General features: G+C 41.6%; 1 long non-coding RNA gene across 1 annotated transcript; it reads left to right on the top strand.

Moving 5' to 3' along the window:
• Positions 1-18,767: 18,767 nt before the first annotated feature.
• Positions 18,768-20,067, top strand: LOC148161222 (uncharacterized). Its single transcript, XR_015763131.1, has 2 exons — positions 18,768-19,722; positions 20,014-20,067. It is a non-coding gene; the product is annotated as an uncharacterized LOC148161222 (long non-coding RNA).
• The last annotated feature ends 201 nt before the right edge of the window (positions 20,068-20,268 follow it).

The following is a 20,268-nucleotide window of genomic DNA, read 5'->3' as shown; positions in this document are numbered from 1 at the left end:
CGGTCTCGGGCTCTGAGGACTCGGCATTTTATTTCAAGACCAGTCAAGACCGCAACTGTGAAAATATCACTAAACATACAGCATTCTGTCCACTTTATTTGTTAACATCTTTGTTTTCAGTGGATGCAAAACGCACCGATTAAATCCAAGCAACTACGTGTTTCTGTTACTCCCCCCACCCTCCCCACCTTTCACTCGCACGCGGCGCTCCAGGACATGCGCAGTGGTTTTCTCTCGGCGGCAGAAAATGTTTGTCTAATCATCAGTAATATAATAGCGCTGCATAAATAGTAAGAAATCCGATGGCCACAGCTAACTCAGCAGCGTTTCGCTTTCACAGACGGTGGGGACAACGTCTAACTTTTTTCGTCACTTAGAAAAGTAGCTCAAAGAAGGTAAGCTCCGTTAACGTGATGTTAGCAAAGCTAGCTGTACAGAGACACATAAGCATTGTGATGAAAAATGTTATCACTCACTGTGCTGAATTATTGTGCGGAGGTGTTGACTGACTTGTCGCATATATGGGACAACGCTATGTCCAAAAGTCTGCAATATAGTGATGTGACATTCAGAAACAGTCGATTCTTCTCCACGGCTCTTTACTTATTAGATAGGACTGGAGTGTCACTCACTGAGAGCCGTTGTTCTATCAGATAGCCATACGCTGTCAGGATAGCATAACATGCATTAAGCATTAAGAAATCCGACCGTCAGGGGAGTTGTCAGTTCACCATACGCAGCAAGTTATGATGAACATAAGTCATTAAATTGTTTTCAATGATAACTATATAGATATACATGTGTTGTCATGGTTTCAAAGTGTATTTAAAGCAGGTCTGGCTGCAGCTGGAGTCAGCTACAACACAAGCCCGTGTAAAACTCACTTAATCGCTAAGTCAGGATGCCATACAACTGTTAATAACAAAGAGTATGACGATCTACGTCATGATTCTATGTTGTTGATTAAATGAAATCTTATGATAATAACGTGTCTGACAGATATAGCCGGTGTTCTATCACATAGCCATACATGCAGTGAGTACCATGCCAGCGCATGCGCATTAAGTCCGACCGTCAGCGTAGTTGTCAGTATACGCAACAAGTTATGACGAAAATAAGTCATTAAATTGTTTCTAATATGACATAATGTGATAACTAGATGGATATACATGCGTTGTCATGGTTTCAAAGTGTGTTTAAAGCAGGTCTGGCTGCAGCTGGATGCCATACAACTGTTAATAACTGTTAATAATGATTTACGTCATGATTCTATGTTGCTGATTAAATAAAATCATATGGTAATGACAGCGTATGCATATCTGAGCTAAGCGTACGACTATCTGACAACGTATGCTGACCTGACAGAACACCCGTTCTTTGTTCTTGTAATGCTCTGTATACACTGCATCATTATTTTATTTTATTATGTACGTTAATATTTAAATTAACAAATAACTAAAACACAAGAACGAAAGAGCACACAGAGCATGCACTCTTTGATTGTTTTTGTACAAAGTGGCAGCTGTAATGTCTGCCATGGTGTCAGACTACCTGGCTTCATGTACTGGGATAGAGAGTGAAAACAGTCACAATGAGCGCCTTCTGTTTGGTTACTTCTTGCTTGTTGCTCCTTGGTCAGTGTTCATGGTTGAGCGTTATTTACCGTCCGGGCATTGCCTCAATTGCTATGTTTAATGGTGCAACAGTGGTGGTTTCTTACATGAGCAATATGGGCAAATGCCCAGGGCGTTATGTTTTTAGGGATGGCACGAGACCATCACACTTTTTAGCACATAAATGGAATATTTAATATTGGTAAAATGTATTAAGTATTTAATATCTAGGTGTTTTATGGTAATATGGATCTTTCAGATTATTTTGAGAAGCAATTTCAATCATATTTTACATTTTATTGTGTCATGTAGCGCGGGCCGCTGGTCTTGGTTTTGACTCGGTCTCGACTTCCCTCGGTCTTGGTCTTGACTTGGTCTCGGACCCCAAAAGTCTTGGTCTTGTCTTGGTCTCGATACACTCTGGTCTTGGTGCAAAACCTTCATTATCTGCTGATCTGTGATGATCTGTGGGGGTCTGTGGGATCTGTGGGGGTCTGTGGGGGTTTGTGGGGTCTGTGGGGGTCTGTGGGGTCTGTGATCTTCCTCCTGCTGGGTTTTGAGTCTGTGGGGGTCTGCGGGGTCTGCGGGGTCTGTGGGGGTCTGTGGGGTCTATGGGGGTCTGTGGGGTCTGTGATAGTCTGTGGGGGTCTGTGGGGTTCTGTGGGGGTCTGTGATGGTTTGTGGGGTCTGTGGGGTTCTGTGGGGTCTGTGGGGGTCTGTGGGGGTTTGTGGGGTCTGTGGGGGTCTGTGGGGTCTGTGATGGTCTGTGGGGTTTGTGGGGATCTGTGGGGTCTGTGGGGTCTGTGGGGTTTGTGGGGTCTGTGGGGTCTGTGGGGGTCTGTGGGGTCTGTGGGGGTCTGTGGGGTATGTGATAGTCTGTGGGGGACTGTGGGGTTTGTGGGGTCTGTGGGGTTCTGTGGGGTCTGTGGGGTCTGTGATGGTCTGTGGGGTCTGTGGGGTTCTGTGGGGTCTGTGGGGTTCTGTGGGATCTGTGGGGGTTTGTGGGGTCTGTGGGGTCTGTGGGGTCTGTGATAGTCTGTGGGGGTCTGTGGGGTCTGTGGGGGTCTGTGGGATCTGTGGGGGTTTGTGGGGTTTGTGGGGTTTGTGGGATCTGTGGGGGTTTGTGGGGTCTGTGGGGTCTGTGATGGTCTGTGGGGGTCTGTGGGATCTGTGGGGGTTTGTGGGGTTCTGTGGGGTCTGTGGGGGTCTGTGGGGGTTTGTGGGGTCTGTGGGGTCTGTGATGGTCTGTGGGGGTCTGTGGGATCTGTGGGGGTCTGTGGGGGTTTGTGGGGGGTCTGTGGGGGTCTGTGGGGGTTTGTGGGGGGTCTGTGGGGTCTGTGGGGGTTTGTGATGGTCTGTGATGGTCTGTGGGGGTCTGTGGGGTCTGTGGGGGTCTGTGGGGGTTTGTGGGGTCTGTGGGGGTTTGTGGGGGGTCTGTGGGGTCTGTGGGGGTTTGTGATGGTCTGTGGGGGTCTGTGGGGTCTGTGGGGTTCTGTGGGGTCTGTGGGGTCTGTGGGGGTCTGTGGGATCTGTGGGGGTTTGTGGGGTTTGTGGGGTCTGTGATGATCTGTGGGGGTTTGTGGGATCTGTGGGGGTTTGTGGGGTCTGTGGGGTCTGTGATGGTCTGTGGGGGTCTGTGGGATCTGTGGGGGTTTGTGGGGTTCTGTGGGGTCTGTGGGGGTCTGTGGGGGTTTGTGGGGTCTGTGATGGTCTGTGGGGGTCTGTGGGATCTGTGGGGGTTTGTGGGGTCTGTGGGGGTCTGTGGGGTTTGTGGGGTCTGTGGGGGTCTGTGGGGTCTGTGGGATCTGTGGGGGTTTGTGGGGGGTCTGTAGGGGTCTGTGGGGTCTGTGGGGGTTTGTGATGGTCTGTGGGGGTCTGTGGGATCTGTGGGGGTCTGTGATGGTCTGTGGGGGTCTGTGGGATCTGTGGGGGTCTGTGGGGTATGTGGGGGTTTGTGGGGTTTGTGGGGGGTCTGTAGGGGTCTGTGGGGGTCTGTGGGATCTGTGGGGGTTTGTGGGGTTTGTGGGGGGTCTGTAGGGGTCTGTGGGGGTTTGTGGGGTCTGTGGGGGTCTGTGTTCTTCCTCCTGTTGGGTTTTGATGATGATGTGATTTACCATCAGCGATCTGAGGATTACTCGGCTGATTTTTATCTCTCTCTAGCTGTACAGACTGCAGCTCGCTGTGTTTAGACCCTGAGATGTAGCACACACTTCTCACACTTAGTCCTCACTTTGAAGATTATAATTGTTTTATTTGATTTTTAGTTTTATTTGAGTCTGTTGTTTTGCCTTTTAACACCTATAAAATCATCTATTAATTCAGACAGTAACGTTCCATGCTACCTGATCACAGAAACTATTTAATTGCAGTTGGTTAATTATATCTGAGCTTCTATAAAAATTGTTTCTCCTTTGAAAAATAAATAAGTTTTTTAAGGTTCTGGGTTTGAACCCCAGCATGCGAGTGTTTCTGCTTTATTTTGTGTTTCCTCTGATTTCCCATACAGCACCTTGAATTGCCTGGTGGATGAATAATGCTTCATAAATGGGCCGGCATTGCCTTTCCTTACAATCTGTGTTTGTGACATTGTAATGGAAACTGGACTCGGGTTCCTGGATGAGCTTTGTCACTCCCAGCTGAATTGTAAACTTGAAAATCCAACTGACAGCAGCGTTACAGGACATCAGTAGGTGTGAATATTGGTCGTTAAGGAACAGGTTAAGAAACCAGCTGGGTCACATTCCACATGTCGAGGTTCAAATGTAAAAAGAAACATTTGCTTTACACCCTTATTCCATTGGGCTGCTGGTGCCAAAGTCCAGCTGTCAAACAGGCGAGAGGCGTTTACACCCTGGACAGGTCACCAGTCCAGGGCAACACAAACAACCACACACACACCTGCAGACCAATTAACCTGACAGTCATGGTTTTGGACTGTGGAAGAAGTTGGAGTACCAGGAGAGAACCCACTTAAAGAGAACATGCAGAAAGTCCCTGTGCTGGGAATCGAGCCCAGGACCTTCTTGCGACCAAACGTGCCACTGTGCAGCCCAGTATTCTTCTAAAGAAGAAATACCTCTTTAGAATGTGTGGATTAATTATGGGGGGACAGTCAGTCAGCTAACCCTTAAATACAAATTTTATTTTGTCAAGGAGTGTGATGTCAGCAAAACCCTGACACGCCCTTATGAAACCATTAAATACTTTGAATTCTGCACCACTGGTCCCAACATACAAATGCATCTTCTTTCTTTGTGTTTAGATTATTGTAAAATTCATCATTTATGAGCCAATGAACTCAGAAAAACCAGCTGCTGGTACAGAAAAAATCAACTAGTGTGACTAAAAACAGAACTTTATCTCCTGAGCAGGTTTTCTTTCAGACTTTCTTGGTTGTGAAATCCTTTGAGAGGAATAAAACGAACAATGAAAAGGCAGATTGTAGGCGAGTTCATGTTGTTTGTGTAGGCTTTGTCAAGCAGCCTTCTTCTGATGAAGGTGATCATCTTTGTTCATGAAGCATCTGCGTGGACAGATGGAGACGGTATGTTGTTGAACTCTTAGTTTGAATGCGAAACGTCTGACGCAGTTTCTGTGAACACAAAGTCAAAGATTAATTATCCTTTAGACAAGATTTCAAAGGAACCGCAGAATTTCCAACAACTGTTTTCAGTCCTTTTGAAATGAAGTGTACAACCAAATGCACCTGTTACTAACATAAAGCAACACTTAGTCTTAATAGTCTGCATATTTGATATAACCATATTTTACCACAGAGATTTGCTTATGAAAGGTTAGCATTTAAATAGCTTGTGAAGCCCATCTAGAAACCATTTAAAATATGTTATTACTGTGTTTAAAAATGTCCATTGTTTCTTTTTGCTCTAAAATGTTAAAGACCTGAAGGTTGTTTCAGTGGAATACAGACACTTCTGTTCCTGTGCAGCCTCTGATTTACCTGGTTTTTATTCGTCACACTAAACAGACACAACAGATTAATTACTTCACATGCTGCTCATGTTATAGTTTGCTCATAAATTCTCTGGCCATGACTCATTAAACCTCAACTGGTTTCCAAGAAATGGGACCTCTTGTTTGTTTTGTACTTTCACCTTTTCTACAAGCTTCAAGAGCACAGAGATGGTTTATGAATATATTAACATTTGACCAGTCTTTCATTTTTATTTATTGAAAAATATAAAAATTTTCCCAGAGGATAAACATATTTGCAAAAATATAATAAAAGAAAGTAAGTTCATGGTTACTTTAGTATTTCTGGTTCATTGGTGCGGTGATGTTTGGGGAGTCCTTCTGTCCTTCTGTCCTTTTGTCCTTCTGTCCTTCTGTCCTTTTGTCCTTCTGTCCTTTTGTCCTTCTGTCCTTTTGTCCTTTTGTCCTTCTGCCCTTTTGTCCTTCTGTCCTTCTGTCCTTTTGTCCTTCTGTCCTTTTGTCCTTCTGTCCTTCTGTCCTTCTGCCCTTTTGTCCTTCTGTCCTTTTGTCCTTTTGTCCTTCTGTCCTTTTGTCCTTCTGTCCTTCTGTCCTTTTGTCCTTCTGCCCTTTTGTCCTTCTGTCCTTCTGTCCTTTTGTCCTTCTGTCCTTTTGTCCTTTTGTCCTTCTGTCCTTCTGTCCTTCTGTCCTTCTGTCCTTTTGTCCTTCTGCCCTTTTGTCCTTCTGTCCTTTTGTCCTTCTGTCCTTCTGTCCTTTTGTCCTTCTGTCCTTCTGTCCTTCTGTCCTTCTGTCCTTCTGTCCTTCTGTCCTTCTGTCCTTCTGTCCTTTTGTCCTTCTGCCCTTTTGTCCTTCTGTCCTTTTGTCCTTCTGTCCTTCTGTCCTTTTGTCCTTCTGTCCTTTTGTCCTTCTGTCCTTTTGTCCTTCTGTCCTTCTGTCCTTTTGCCTCCAACTTTTCCCACAGAGGCCTTGAACTTTTCTGATAGTAACTGATGCTTCACCACAATGCTCTATGTTTAACCACAAATAATGCATAAATCTTCATGATCACCATTTTCATCTATGCAAACTGCAACTTGCTCAAAGTTTCAGGTAATCAGGCGTATTTTGTTGTTTTTTGCTCCAGAGGGAATGTTTTAAAACCAGAAACAACTGCAGCAGCGTTCTGCAGAAACTCTTTCAGAAGAGGAACCTGAACTGAACTCTTCCTGATTTCAGTAAATATAAAAAGATGTTTTCAAATTATGATTTTATCTATTAGAGTAAAACTCTTGGGTGTGGAAACACCCTGACTTGTCCACAGGTGTGACTGTGTCTGTGTTGAGACGGACCAGAGTGGACCCGCCTCTGACCCGGTGACACTCTGTGGTAAATGGTACAGTGGACCTCCACCTAGTCAAGGTTCAGCTGATTCTTCTGAGGACTGTTAGCTACAAATTATTCATGGGTTTTTTGTAGCGCATATTTTAAAATGCTTTCCGCTGTGCATATTAATGCATATTTATGTATATTTGGTATATGAACTATCAAAACTCTGCAGTTCTAAGCACTTTTGTAGGGCGTCTCAAGTATTTGGGTATTTGTGTGGTTCGCTGTATAGACAATGGTAGAATGGAACGATTTTCTTTGCTCTATATAAAGTGAACAACATTCCTACTGTTCTGCATCCTTCCCTTCATGAGCGCAGCATCTTCACAAGCAGCTGCTTCAACGTTTCTCTCTCCTCCACTGATTTGGCATGTTTGCTCAAACTCGTCTGTGGTTTCTCCTCTCCTGTTTGTGTTTGCCCGACCTCTCATCTGCCAGTCAGATCAATGCACATTGCTCCTGACAGCCTGAGACTGCTCCGGCTGCCACAAGCCGACCACACAAGGTGGGCGGACGTGACATGAGACAAGAGCGCCTTTCACAGCTCAAAATCCAACCATCATTTCCTCCTTAAAGCAAGAAAATGGAGGAAATATTGCCACCAGTTTCCATAACAATTGGCTTTTGGTAATAAAGACAATTAAAAGTCTGACTTGAGTGACCTTAAAACTAGAAGTAGCAAGTTCTTTTTAATACTGCATCACATTTCTGAACTTATTTCCTGTGATATACATCAGTAAATGTACTTCCTGTGTAAACATGTTTGGTGCTCTGAGGTGCAGAATCAGCTGGAGCTAATATGTTTTCCATTTCCTGCTGTATATTAAAACGCTGCAGCAGCAGGTGATGATGGATGCACAGGCAGGAGAAGCTCTGCAGGAGGCAACGAGTGGAAATTCAACATCTAATTACAGATGTTGAGGTTTTCTTGCATTAATCTTTGTGAGTGATTCTTTGATTTATTTCTAGAATTCATGGGAAAATAGTTATGAGTAAAAATCTTTAATATTTGGGGTGAAACTGACTGAAGCTCTTTAACTTAAGATGGAGTAAAAAAGAACCATTATGGTACAGAAACCTTCCTTTACATTTACAGAGTTCAGACGTTTCCTGTAGTTCTGGACCAGGTTTGCACACCCTGCAGCAGGTGTTGGTCCGTCTCCTCCAGGTCTGCCAGGCTTCTGGGCCGTTGCTGAGCAACACAGAGTATCAGCACCACTGCCATTCATTTCTTACTTATCTCTAACATAGAAAGTGTTTCTGCTCTGTCTTCTCAAACTCCCAGTCAGTAATTGCAGATGTCTGTTCACACACAGACGGGTTCTGGTTCTGCTGGTGTTTTCTTCTTGTTAAAGGGGAGTTTTCCTCCTCTGTTGCTTCATACACGTTAGTATGAGGTATTTTTTAACATTGATGGCACGATGCAAGCAACTGCCTTTACATCCTCTTTTTATGTTTAGTAAAGTACCTTGTGATGGGAATGTGAGCCTGTTTAGGGTTCAGGAAAAAAACTGAAGTGGGGATTCAGTTCTTCTCCTGGTTTTTTCTTTTTGAAAGTTAATGTTTAAATAAAGTTAATATTTAAATGAGTTTCTTCCTTTCGCTTGTGGAGCATTTAATTTTTATTTGTGTTAAACAGAACTTTGCTCAGCCTTCCCCGACCTGCATCTGGTTTCCACCACTCAGCCGTGACACAGTTCAGGTTTCAGGTAATAAGTGTGTAACAAAAGAGAGAGGGCATATTAATGATGGCACAAACACCAAGGACTTCACAATTATTATTTATTATAAAACAGAAGAAATTTAAATTAACAGTGACTTTAACGCCCCCCTCATGGAACATTTTAATTATCTCTGCAGTACAATAGATTACCTGAAAGTCCACTCTGCAGTGTGTGTTTTTTGGATAACTGAATATTAATACATGACACACATCAGTGGGTCTGAAGTGTTTTGTGCCTGAACACCAGCAGGAAGCTGGTGTCTGTTTGGCCTTCAGTTCCTTTGTTTTCTGAAAGTGGAACCTGTAGGAACAGCGCTGATGACTTCATTTCATTCTCATCTATGTCGAGCATCATAAACCCATAATGAGATTTTTCATGTTGAATAACATCTCAAGAAAAACCAAACAGCATAAGTGAAGCTAAATGCAGACAGGAAGGAGGGCCGAGGCGTTCCTCACTTCCAGTGGTTTCCTGAATATCATGTCTGAATGTGACTTAAAAACTGAAATATAACACAAAAACAATGCATCAAACTAAAGTAATGTAAATCACATTAGTGGTGCACCTGAATGTCCTGAAGGACAATCAAGGTTATTTCTGTTTTATCCTATTCTAGACTAGCGTTGAACAAAAAGATTGATTAAAATAAATAAGTTTTCTGGAAGGTTTACAGAGATTTCCTTTTCTAACTTATGACTGAAGCCTCCCACTGGGCACAAGTTGACAGAATTGATTTGTGGAGGCTTGCTACTTACAGAACCACATCACAATTATGATCCAACCCAGCTCCAACTTTCCTCTTTTGACAAAATAACTAGAGACCAAATCAGTTGCCATGTGACCGCCTCCAGTTATTGATGATTTCCTTCTTCTCTGAGTCTCCTAACAGCATCCTGTGGGAGCTGCTCTGCCACTGCTGAGCCGCTGGACCTCTCTCAACTCGACGCAGGGCGCTGTGAGCGAACTCGAGAAACACAAATTCAACTTAAGGTGCATCAAATGTTCGCTTTGTGAGAAAAAAGCCTTGTGAGTCAGAACATGACATGAAATTCAAAGTTTTCTAACTGAAGGACTGCAATAATAACCTCAATACATAAAAGACAAATGCAACATTTTTTGCTCTATTGTAAATCATTAGCTGTGTCTAATCACTGTAGTTATTAAACAGTGGCGTTCTGCTAGCCTGAATCAGCAGCTGTTAGAAACCAGAAGCTGAACTCCGTCATCGCGTCTCCGTGTTCAGACAGGATGAGGCTTTGTGTTCACCTGGTGCTGCTTCTGGACTCGGGTTCTGCTGCATCCTCTGTGGTGCCGGGTCACAGGCTGTCCACCGATCTCACCACTAACAGCTATACAGCTCCAGGTGACAAACCAGCTCACACACACACACACACACACACACACACACACACACACACACACACACGCACACACACACACACACAAACACCCCCACGCGCACACAACACACACACACACACACACACACACACACACACACGCCTTTACTTCCACACACACGCACACACACACCTACACACACACACACACACACACACACACACACACACACACACACACACACACACACACACACAAACACCCCCACGCGCACACAACACACACACACACACACACACACACGCCTTTACTTCCACACACACGCACACACACACCTACACACACACACACACACACACACACACACACACACACACACGTCAATCATGTAATTAGGACTCACTCTCATGATGCTGTTTTTGGAGAGCTGAGCCACTCTGGCACATGCAGGCAAGCATCTTGCCAAGGCAGGACATGTGGGAAAAACAAACAAAAATTAAACATTGGGGAGTTTGCTAAGCTCTAGTGGGACTTTAACTGGAACCATCAACTTTTGCCAAATCAGGCTAAAATGAAGCTTTTCAACAACAATAACAAAACTGATGTTTCTCTGATGGAAAACAGGGGAACGTTTTTGGAGTAGTGTCTCATGTTTAGGCTGATGTGGAGTCTGCTTCTCTTGTAAAAAGGCCAAACTCTTGATACGGTGCAGAACTCATTGTTTCAAGAACCGCTACAAATCTGGTGGCCTCTGCAAGAAAACTGGAACGTGTTCTGTGCCGGGTCTTCTTTTAGCAAAATGAATAAGTTCAAAGGTTATGTAAACAGATTACTGTGTGTGGCTGGGACTTTGCTTTATGTGACATAAACGTTATATTAAAACATACAGTATCTGAAAGGGAGCAAATTCAGGGACAGACATGTTTTATCATCTGAATCAGTAAAAAAACATGTCAAGTCTGACCTTTGACATGTTGTAAAACGACATAACTCTCTTTCCAAACAGGTAAAGTTCTCGTTCTTTGCTGACTTGGTTGAGCTACATACAGGCTGAACGGTGGCTCAGTTGGTTCAAATCCCAACCTGGGGTCTTTCTGCATGGAGTTTGTGTAGCAGAGTTAATTTTATTTATTTTATTTTTCTTTATGAACCTTCTCAAAACTAATTTTCTTTGAATTGACATGTCTGTTATATATTATTTCTGTTTTATTTTGCTTTCATTTTTGGTTCCTAGTGTGCAAAAATCCACCCTCATCTATGAATATTTGTTTTTCTTTGTTTTTTAATTGTATTTTATTTTGGTGAGGAAGCTTTTATTTTCTTACTTTCTGTTTTTGCGTGATATCATGTGTGTTCCCGCTGCCCTCCTCAGTTCGCGCCAAGCTGCGCTGGGGAGAGGTAAGTGTCCAGAGTTGTCTTTCATTTGTGTATTAAAATATTGAAAACGTTCTAAAAAATATGTTGTAAACTCTCATGTTATATATATTGTTGTTTAGCCGTTCATGCTTAGCGCAGCACTATGTGGGCATTTGTCTCCCACATTGGTGACACCCATCAAGTTTTCTGTATCAACGTGGTTATCTTTTTTTAATTTATTTTTTTCTTTTGGTTGGTTAGGGTGTTTGTGGAGAATCCGGAGCCCAGGAGCTGCTTTGTTTAAAATGTTCTTGTTTTGAACAGGAATAAAATTATCCTGAATCCTGATTCCGGTGTGATTGACTTCCTGTTGCCAACCGCTACATTTGCATGTTGTCCCTGATCATGTCTGGATTCTCTCTACATTGTTCTTAGATGTGAGTGTAAACCTGCTTGTCCTGTTTGTCTGTGAAGGACCAGTGACCTGTGCAGGACGCTCGCCGCCTCGGCACCAGCCCCCTGCTGACCTTGCTAGTGTGTTCAGATAAGAATGGATGTTGTAAATATACTGAAAATGTTTATAAATGATTTATTATGCATCACAGAAACCTGGGTGTGTGAAGCAAGCCATTTAAAACGAGGCAGGCGGACGTGACGTTTCCTGGGTCAGTTTCAACATTTTGCATGAAAGCTTGGAGTCTTTTGGTATTCCGAACACCACAGAGACTCTCGCTCACCTTAAACTTGCTGTATTCAAACTTGGGACGTTTGGGAATCCCTCTGGGCTTTTTGGAGTCTAACAGGCCTCTGACTTCAAAATCTGAATACCGCAGTGACACACCTCCAGCGTCTCGGCGGCCGACTCAATCTATCTCATTCTGGCACAAGTAACAGATAATCATTAGAGGTGTCGACCAAGTGCGATGACTGAAAGACCCAACTTAATTTTCCTGAGGGTCACTTGTCATTGAATGATGGCAGGAGCCCAGCACCCTTAAAAAGACACAAACCAAAGGATACAGTTCATTTCAGCAACAGCTTCTTCATTTAGATCAAAACTAAATTAATCACAAAAGATATAAACAACTTTTCATTTTTATCTTTTGTCTTTGCTACTGTGTAGAGGAAAATAAATTTAAAATCACTTCAAGACAAATTAATTTATTCTGCAGTTATCCTAAAGATAAAGTAGATAAAAATCTAAGCACATTTTATATTCTTAGAAATGTAAATTAACAGTAGAAAAGGTTTGCATCTCTGCGTTTAAGAGATGAAAACACAAAGCCGATTAATTTAATCATTCAGCTTTAAAACACCGATTCATGTTTCTTCTGTGTGTACATGTGATAATGAATATTTGAAGCTGTGTTTGAAGTCTATTTGGAATATTCTGTTTGTGAAGACCAAAGAAATGCTCACCTTTTCACCGACACGGAGAACAAGCATTCCTGAACTAACGAGCCAGAATTTGTGGCTCCTTTGGTAAATTAATGAGACTTCACTGCCAGGTCTGCAGCGTAAAATCCCACCATGTGCAGCCGTTGGATTTCTAACCAATGCATGAATTACTCCAAGGTTTCAGCGTTACAGTTCTCTATTATCTGTAAAAACAAGTCAACATATGAAAAACGCTGCAGTGAGAGTTTTAATGAGGGTTTAGAGATTAAACTTCTTCTCCAATCTAATCTGATCTCAGCAGACAGACGATCCAAACAGACGATATTTTCATGATCTCTCCTGTAGTGGCAGCCTGTTGGGTACATAAGAGACCAAACACCAAATGAACTGGAAACCAGTTAGAGCTGGATTAACGCGTACTGAACAGGGCTGGTCTGAATGCTCTCTTAGCTCCTGTATCTGTTTCTGCTTCCTGTCATGTCAAAGCTCACCTGGTTCAGGTGGATGGTACCGTTTGGTCTGGTTCTGCTGGAAGTTTGTTCCTGTTAAAACCTTCAGGATGGAAGATTTAATGCAATAACCAAACATTTCAAATGGGGATTGAACTGTAAGCTTCTGTTTTGTGTTTTCTATATTTGTACATCCGACCCCAGAGGAGTCAGTGCGTCACCACGAACCTCACCCCACGTCAGGTGCAGTATGTAATTAATAAATCCCCATAACCAATCACTTTATCAGTCTGAAATAACTGAGCCAATCAAAACTAAAGGATTGCAGAGAAACTTTTCTCAGAATGATTATTATTACATTAGATGAAACCTGCATGGAAGTCGTTCTCATCAAGTTAAAGTGTATAAAACCTGACATCCTGCAGCGCCTTGCTGAATCGCAGTGCCAGCATGTCAGTCAGCGATGGGAGTAACAGGCAGTTTGCACAGCGTGGCGTCCGCACCGGCGAATCCAAGAAGCATGAGATTTTACCACTCAGGGCTTATTTTCAGAGCGCGCTGCAGATGGTGTTTGAAACTTTACAGGTTAAAAATGACACACAGTCGGGTGGTTCTGCTTACCCACTCGTAGATCTGGTACTAGCGCAGTCTGTCCCTGCTGAAGTGTGAACGTCGTGGGCTGGAGAGGAAAGTATCTGTGTGTTTACTCTGAAATGTATTCCCTTGGAAACAACTTTAAATCACTGAAAAACAAAAGTTTTCTTTGAATCTGCAGTGAAGGAAAATTTGGATTTGGTAAAGAAACTAAAACAGCAGCAGAAAGATCAGAATAGCAACATGTGCTCAGCAACTACAGAGACAAATGTTTTTGTTACAGAATCTCTCCCCTTACAGACCTAACGTTCTCTAAAAACCCTTTTCTAATAACACCTTATATCTGAATAAAAGGCCCATAAAATCTGTCATATTTTTCTTTGAATACGCAAAAAATCCTGAACTTCCTAAAAAAAGACATTTACTTATTTGGTGGCTTTGGAGATCTGAGCTCTTCTAAACGAAGAGATAATCCATCAAGACAAAACCTCTTTATTGTCCTTTCAATAAAAATCTTCCACTTCTCAACATATAAAACAATCTTTGTCACACATATCCACTGCTGCTTCAGAGTCTACAGGAATGTTTCTGAAACAGTCCAATAATAACAATACCTGATTTCATGCTACAGTTTGCACACGCTATGCCTGCCCTGCTGAAAACGTACTCACCTCAGCATGCTGAATGCTTGGATGGCAGATACCTATTCTGTCCTCCAAGCCTGGAGGAATGAGTTTGCATTAAATATTATCCACAGATACTCATATAGTCCTTCAAATTGATAAAAAAATTAGAAAGTAGTATTTCAACCCACTGCTACATTTTACATTTCTCTTATCTGCTTTTGCCCACACATGAAGACGAGGAACATCCTAATATTAATCCTGTGGTTTAATACGTCAGCCAATAACTTGATTTATTTTTTATTTAAACAATTTATAAAAAACTAATCAGCAAAATCCTTGATAAGTAAAACTTTAAATAGTGATTTCTCCATAAGTGAAGCCGGCCTATTTAACGGTATTTTGAAACTATTGGTGATGTTTTCATTTTTCTCATTTCTCTTGTCCAACTTGTCTAAGATAAAGGAAAGTTGGTGAGTTATGAGCTCTGCAGAGTCCGCTGCTGCAGAAGAATGATTTATTGCTTGTGATAGATCATACGTCCTCTGATGGAACACATAAACATTAAGCAGCAATGTTTGTACGTTTTGACGATGCATCATCTTTATGCTTTGATTACGAAGAGACGGAAAAAACGCAACGTGAAGCCGCTTGTGTTATAAGGACAAAGATGAGGAGAGAAGCAAAAGATCCGGACTTCCATCCTCCTACGTGCCGTGATGAATGGGAGCTACGAAGCTTCAGCTGAGGTCATCCATCATGAGCCATGGTGTTAATTAATGTAGTAGGAGGCGAGCCAACGAGGCTCATTTGACATCAACGAAAAGGAGAAGGTGCCATTACTTCAGACCTCAGAAGGACTCCGGCCTGGAGATACAACAGGATGACTCGGATCAGGAACAAATGGATCTCATTCAAACACACAGAGAGCAGCACAGATCACTGCAGCCGTAAACAACAGAGGACTCTCCTGCCATGTAATATCCTCAGCCATAACTCAGCCCTGCTGAGCGTCGGCTGGTTTTCATAATGAGTTGTAGTTCACCATTACGTGATTTATGGGAGTGGTCACATTAAACTCTCTGCGCCTGTAAATCATCCCAGAGGAAAACGGTGCATGCAAACATGTACGTCATGATGCATTTAGTGATTTATGTCATTACATACAAGAACATGCATCCTTAGCAGTAAAAATATTAAAGATGCGTTAAAAAAATGTTTGATGAAGCTGTTAGATATCAAGTCTGTCGCCGAAGGAGTTTGAGCTGGAGGAAAAAAAGGATTTTTTTCTGTTTGGTGTCATTCCTATTCAAAGAAAATCTAATGGGATCAAGAAAAAGTAATTTAACATTTAATAGCAGCACCAACTTTAGAAGAGGAATGCGAACAGAAAAGCTGCAGTAAACACTGTGTGATAAAAAGGAGCCGTCAGTTTCTACATGTTGGCTCCAGGTCTCAGAAGAAGGAAGCTAACTGTGCCTAGCATGGTGGTTGATGTGCCTCTGGGCAATAAGGCACACCGAGGTGCCGATCGATCTGCATCGGACTGTGTGTGTGTGAGTGTGAATGTGGCTGTAGTCTAAAGCGCCTTGCCTGGTCAGGGTGAAAGTTCAGTCCGTTATATAGACAGTTTGTACCTGACGACTTTCTAAGAGGATATTCAGGTCCAAGAATATTTAGAACCTTAAAAAGAACAAATAATCCCTCCCTTTCCACTGCAGTGACTCAAGAACTGCTGCTGGAAAGAGTTTTGAGATGATTTAACGGCCTTCCTTTTTAACATCACAGTGAATTAGCATTTTCACAATGTGGTGAGTATCGTAGATCCACTGTGTCTGTGTCCATTACTGTCTCCTTTGTTGATGGTCAGAATAGAAAGTAGCAAGTCGGTCCACCAGATCTGGTTCATGGCTAACCCAGCAGCTGCACAGTCGGTGAGACTCCTGAGACAGAAGTTAGAGTTACAGTGAGGAAACCGCTCAGCATCAAAAACTATCTTCTGTCAATAATCCATGCAGGCGTGGAGGAATCCATCTGTGTTTTTCAGGCGTTTGTCACAGCGGGTGGTGGACTCATTGGCACTGAAATTACTGGACAAAGAGCACTTGATCCTAACGGTGCTGAATGAGGATAATAACTCAGATTTTTTATATTTCATGCAGTGGATGTGCTCTGCCGAAAAGATGAACAATGAACATTTGAGTTAAGCAGAAAATGATTTGTTCTTTTCAGGTACCAGCCGATCAATCGAGATCACTGTAGCCCTCTGTCGTCATGGAGAGAGCTGAGCCAAAGGACAAAGCGCTCAGTTTACCGTTAGGCTCTCATCTAATAAACAGACTATGAATTAAGAAACATTTATATTTACAATAATTCCTCAGATAGTTCTGACTAAACCTATTCAAGGTAAACAAATCAGTGCAGTTTGGTAAAAAAGTGAGGTGAGCTAAGAAATGTCTCATTGCAGTTTCTGGATGTTTTGCAGCATTGTGTCCGTTTCTGTCTGAATTTCTGCTTTCTGTGAGATATTTCACCTCCATTTCTCACCTGGGACTTCTATGCATGCATTTCCCTAAAAATAAAGTTAAGCATAGATTCAAGTCCACATAGGTGACGATATCAAGACTGCCTGTTATCAGCTGCCATCATGTCTCCAGGGGCATTATAAATGTGGCGTTTATCTCTGAACGATCCACAAACCTCACGTTAATGTATTCTCATTTGACAGCAGGCAAAGTGATAAATCTCCCCTTGGACCGTTTTAGACGAGGTAACTACAACATGGAGAGGCAACATCCAGAAATGAATAATTCATCCGATGACAAAAAAGGTGCTCCAATTACTGCACATTTGTATCTCGGCTGTTCTCCGTGTTGTTTGCGGTTTAATGTGGGCATGACGGGGGAGATGAATGCGAGATCAAAGTGGCTTTCATGAGTCTCAGGCACGCCGTCGTTTGGGGTTTTCACTTCAAATGCGCCATTTCTATACTGTTTGTCACATTCTGCAGTAAAACAAAAAAGCACACATTTCTCTGACCGACTGCGGCGGATGCCTTCATATAAAATACTGAGGGAGTCAGAAGTATTAAAATAGGTAGAAGAAATACTAATGAGGCATTGTTGCCTTGAAGGGAAAGAAATACGTTTTACCCTTTGGTTTCTAAACAATAAAACTTTAGTTTAAACCTTTTGATTATTCAAATATATTTACTGCATTTATAGATATGGGTTAAATGCAGAATGACCTAAATGTCTAAATATAGATTATTCTGCATCTACTCATGGCTGGGGCCTGGTGTAGCTCTGCTCTTTTGTATTTATAAAGCAAAGCCTCATATTGGCCAGTTTGCCTCCATTTTGACCTGCAACGTTGTTACTAAATAATATCATTTAATCTTTCATGTTGCGATGCTTGACTGACCAAAGGCAGCCGGATGGTTCAAACTGGAATTTCAGAACTCCATGCTGAGTTGAACTCATCATTCATGAAGAATGATGAGTTCATTATTCAGTCTAAAACAAAATGAAGCAAGATGGTGACATTACAGAAAGTAATGTCACCGGTTCTGACCCAACAGAACACTGTGAATAATACTGATCTCAAAATTGGAGTGAATCTAAAGCGAGGCATACTTTAAGGACATGACAGTTTCTGTTTCACAAAATCTCCTTTATTTCCACATGTTTAGACCAACTAAACCAGGGATGTCAAACTCAATTTCACCGAGGGCCACTTCAGCATATTGGCCCCCCTCAACGGGCCACATTCACGGTACAAATCAGGAGTGCATCCCTGCTAAAACACCCCAGACAAAAGGTTGACTTCCCTCATTCAGTTCTGTAGAGGCTTATAATGAGTCAATGGTCCAGGTGAGTTAGAGAAGAAATGCATCTAAAGCTGCAGATGGTAGCTCTGGAAAACTAGACTTGGGCAGCCCTAGTATAAATGTATAAAAATACAATGTTAAAAATAAATTAAACACCTCATATTGTTAAATAACTGATTTTATGTATTGAAGTTTTAAATATTGCATTTGAGTTCCCATGGCCTATAAAATGCTGGGGGGCCACGAGTTTGACACATGTGCATTACGCCATAGAACTGCCAATTGGTAATTGAAGTAAAGTATCTTCGATTTCAAAGAAGCCGACTGGCAAATGAACCATCACCAAAGAGGAAGGCTCTTGTTGTCTCACTGCACCCCAAGAGATGCAGAACCTACAAAAACCGCTTCTGTCTGGTTTCGAACCAGAGACCTTTTGCGTGTAAAGCAAACATCATAACCACTACACTACAGGAACTGAACTTCTCTGCTTTGTTTCAGTTTGAGGTTCCAAAGTTGATGATGTGAGATGCAACATGAAAATGACAGCTGAGGTTTGCACTCAGATGTCTGGATTCAGAGTACAGACCATGACACCACAGACCCTTGTTGACCTTTAGTAAACGCCTCTGATGAATAGAACATGCAAAATCTGTTTCTGTCTGGTTTCGAACCAGAGACCTTTTACATGTGAAGCAAACATGATAACCACTACACTATAGAAACTCATGCTCTTTCCACTGTTCCTGGTAGATGATCCAAATTTTGTTAGAGACTAATAACGAGCATGGGACAATGTCAAATACTTACAGATCCTCTCAGACAGCACAGTAACTTGGTGAACAAACTGTCAGACCTTTACCTAATTTGCCTAATTTCACATTACAGTCCTTAAACTAAGCCTGGGATCAACAAATTGTATTGAAGATGTCATTAGCAGAGACAAATGGTTCTACAGAGACTTGGCTAAATGGCTAAAAATAAAATCAATACTTACAAATAAAAATGATTCAAAAATAAGATTAACACATTAAAATAAAAAATATCAGTGAAATACAATCAACACTTGAAAATACAAAATCTCTGGAAAATAAAATATTATGTATATTATTTTGAAAAACATTAGAATATAAGCACTTTTATCAAATCTTCATTGTGGTAAGATCATGTAAGTTCTTCTTAAATCCATGGAAACCCAATAGTTTGTAAGGTAGGTGAGTTAGCTCAGCAGGTTAGAGCACCGTGCTGGTAATGCTGAGGTCGTCGGTTCAAACCCCATATGGGGCAATTCATGTGTAAGGTCCTTCAGACAATCAACACTTCAAAATAAATAAGGTTTCAAAAATAAAATCAACACTTCACAATTAAAAAATGGTTTCAAAAATAAAATCAACACTTTACAATAAATAAGGTTTCAAAAATAAAATCAACACTTTACAATAAATAAGGTTTCAAAAATAAAATCAACACTTCACAATAAATAAGGTTTCAAAAATACAATCAACACTTCAAAATACAAAATCTCTGGAAAATAAAATATTATGTATGTTGTTTTGAAAAACATTAGAATATAAGCACTTTTATCAAATCTTCATTGTGGTAAGATCATGTAAGTTCTTCTTAAATCCATGGAAACCCAATAGTTTGTAAGGTAGGTGAGTTAGCTCAGCAGGTTAGAGCACCGTGCTGGTAATGCTGAGGTCGCCGGTTCAAACCCCGTATGAGGCAATTCATGTGTAAGGTCCTTCAGACAATCAACACTTCACAATAAATAAGGTTTCAAAAATAAAATCAACACTTCACAATTAAAAAATGGTTTCAAAAATAAAATCAACACTTTACAATAAATAAGGTTTCAAAAATAAAATAAACACTTTACAATAAATAAGGTTTCAAAAATACAATCAACACTTCAAAATACAAAATCTCTGGAAAATAAAATATTATGTATGTTGTTTTGAAAAACATTAGAATATAAGCACTTTTATCAAATCTTCATTGTGGTAAGATCATGTAAGTTCTTCTTAAATC

This window comes from Poecilia mexicana, unplaced genomic scaffold, assembly GCF_051168715.1.
Source record: "Poecilia mexicana isolate PSO_F unplaced genomic scaffold, ASM5116871v1 scaffold_1, whole genome shotgun sequence".
NCBI classification, from domain to species: Eukaryota; Metazoa; Chordata; class Actinopteri; order Cyprinodontiformes; family Poeciliidae; genus Poecilia; species Poecilia mexicana.
Note: the sequence above shows the minus strand (reverse complement) of the source record. Positions and strands in the feature narration are given on the sequence as shown.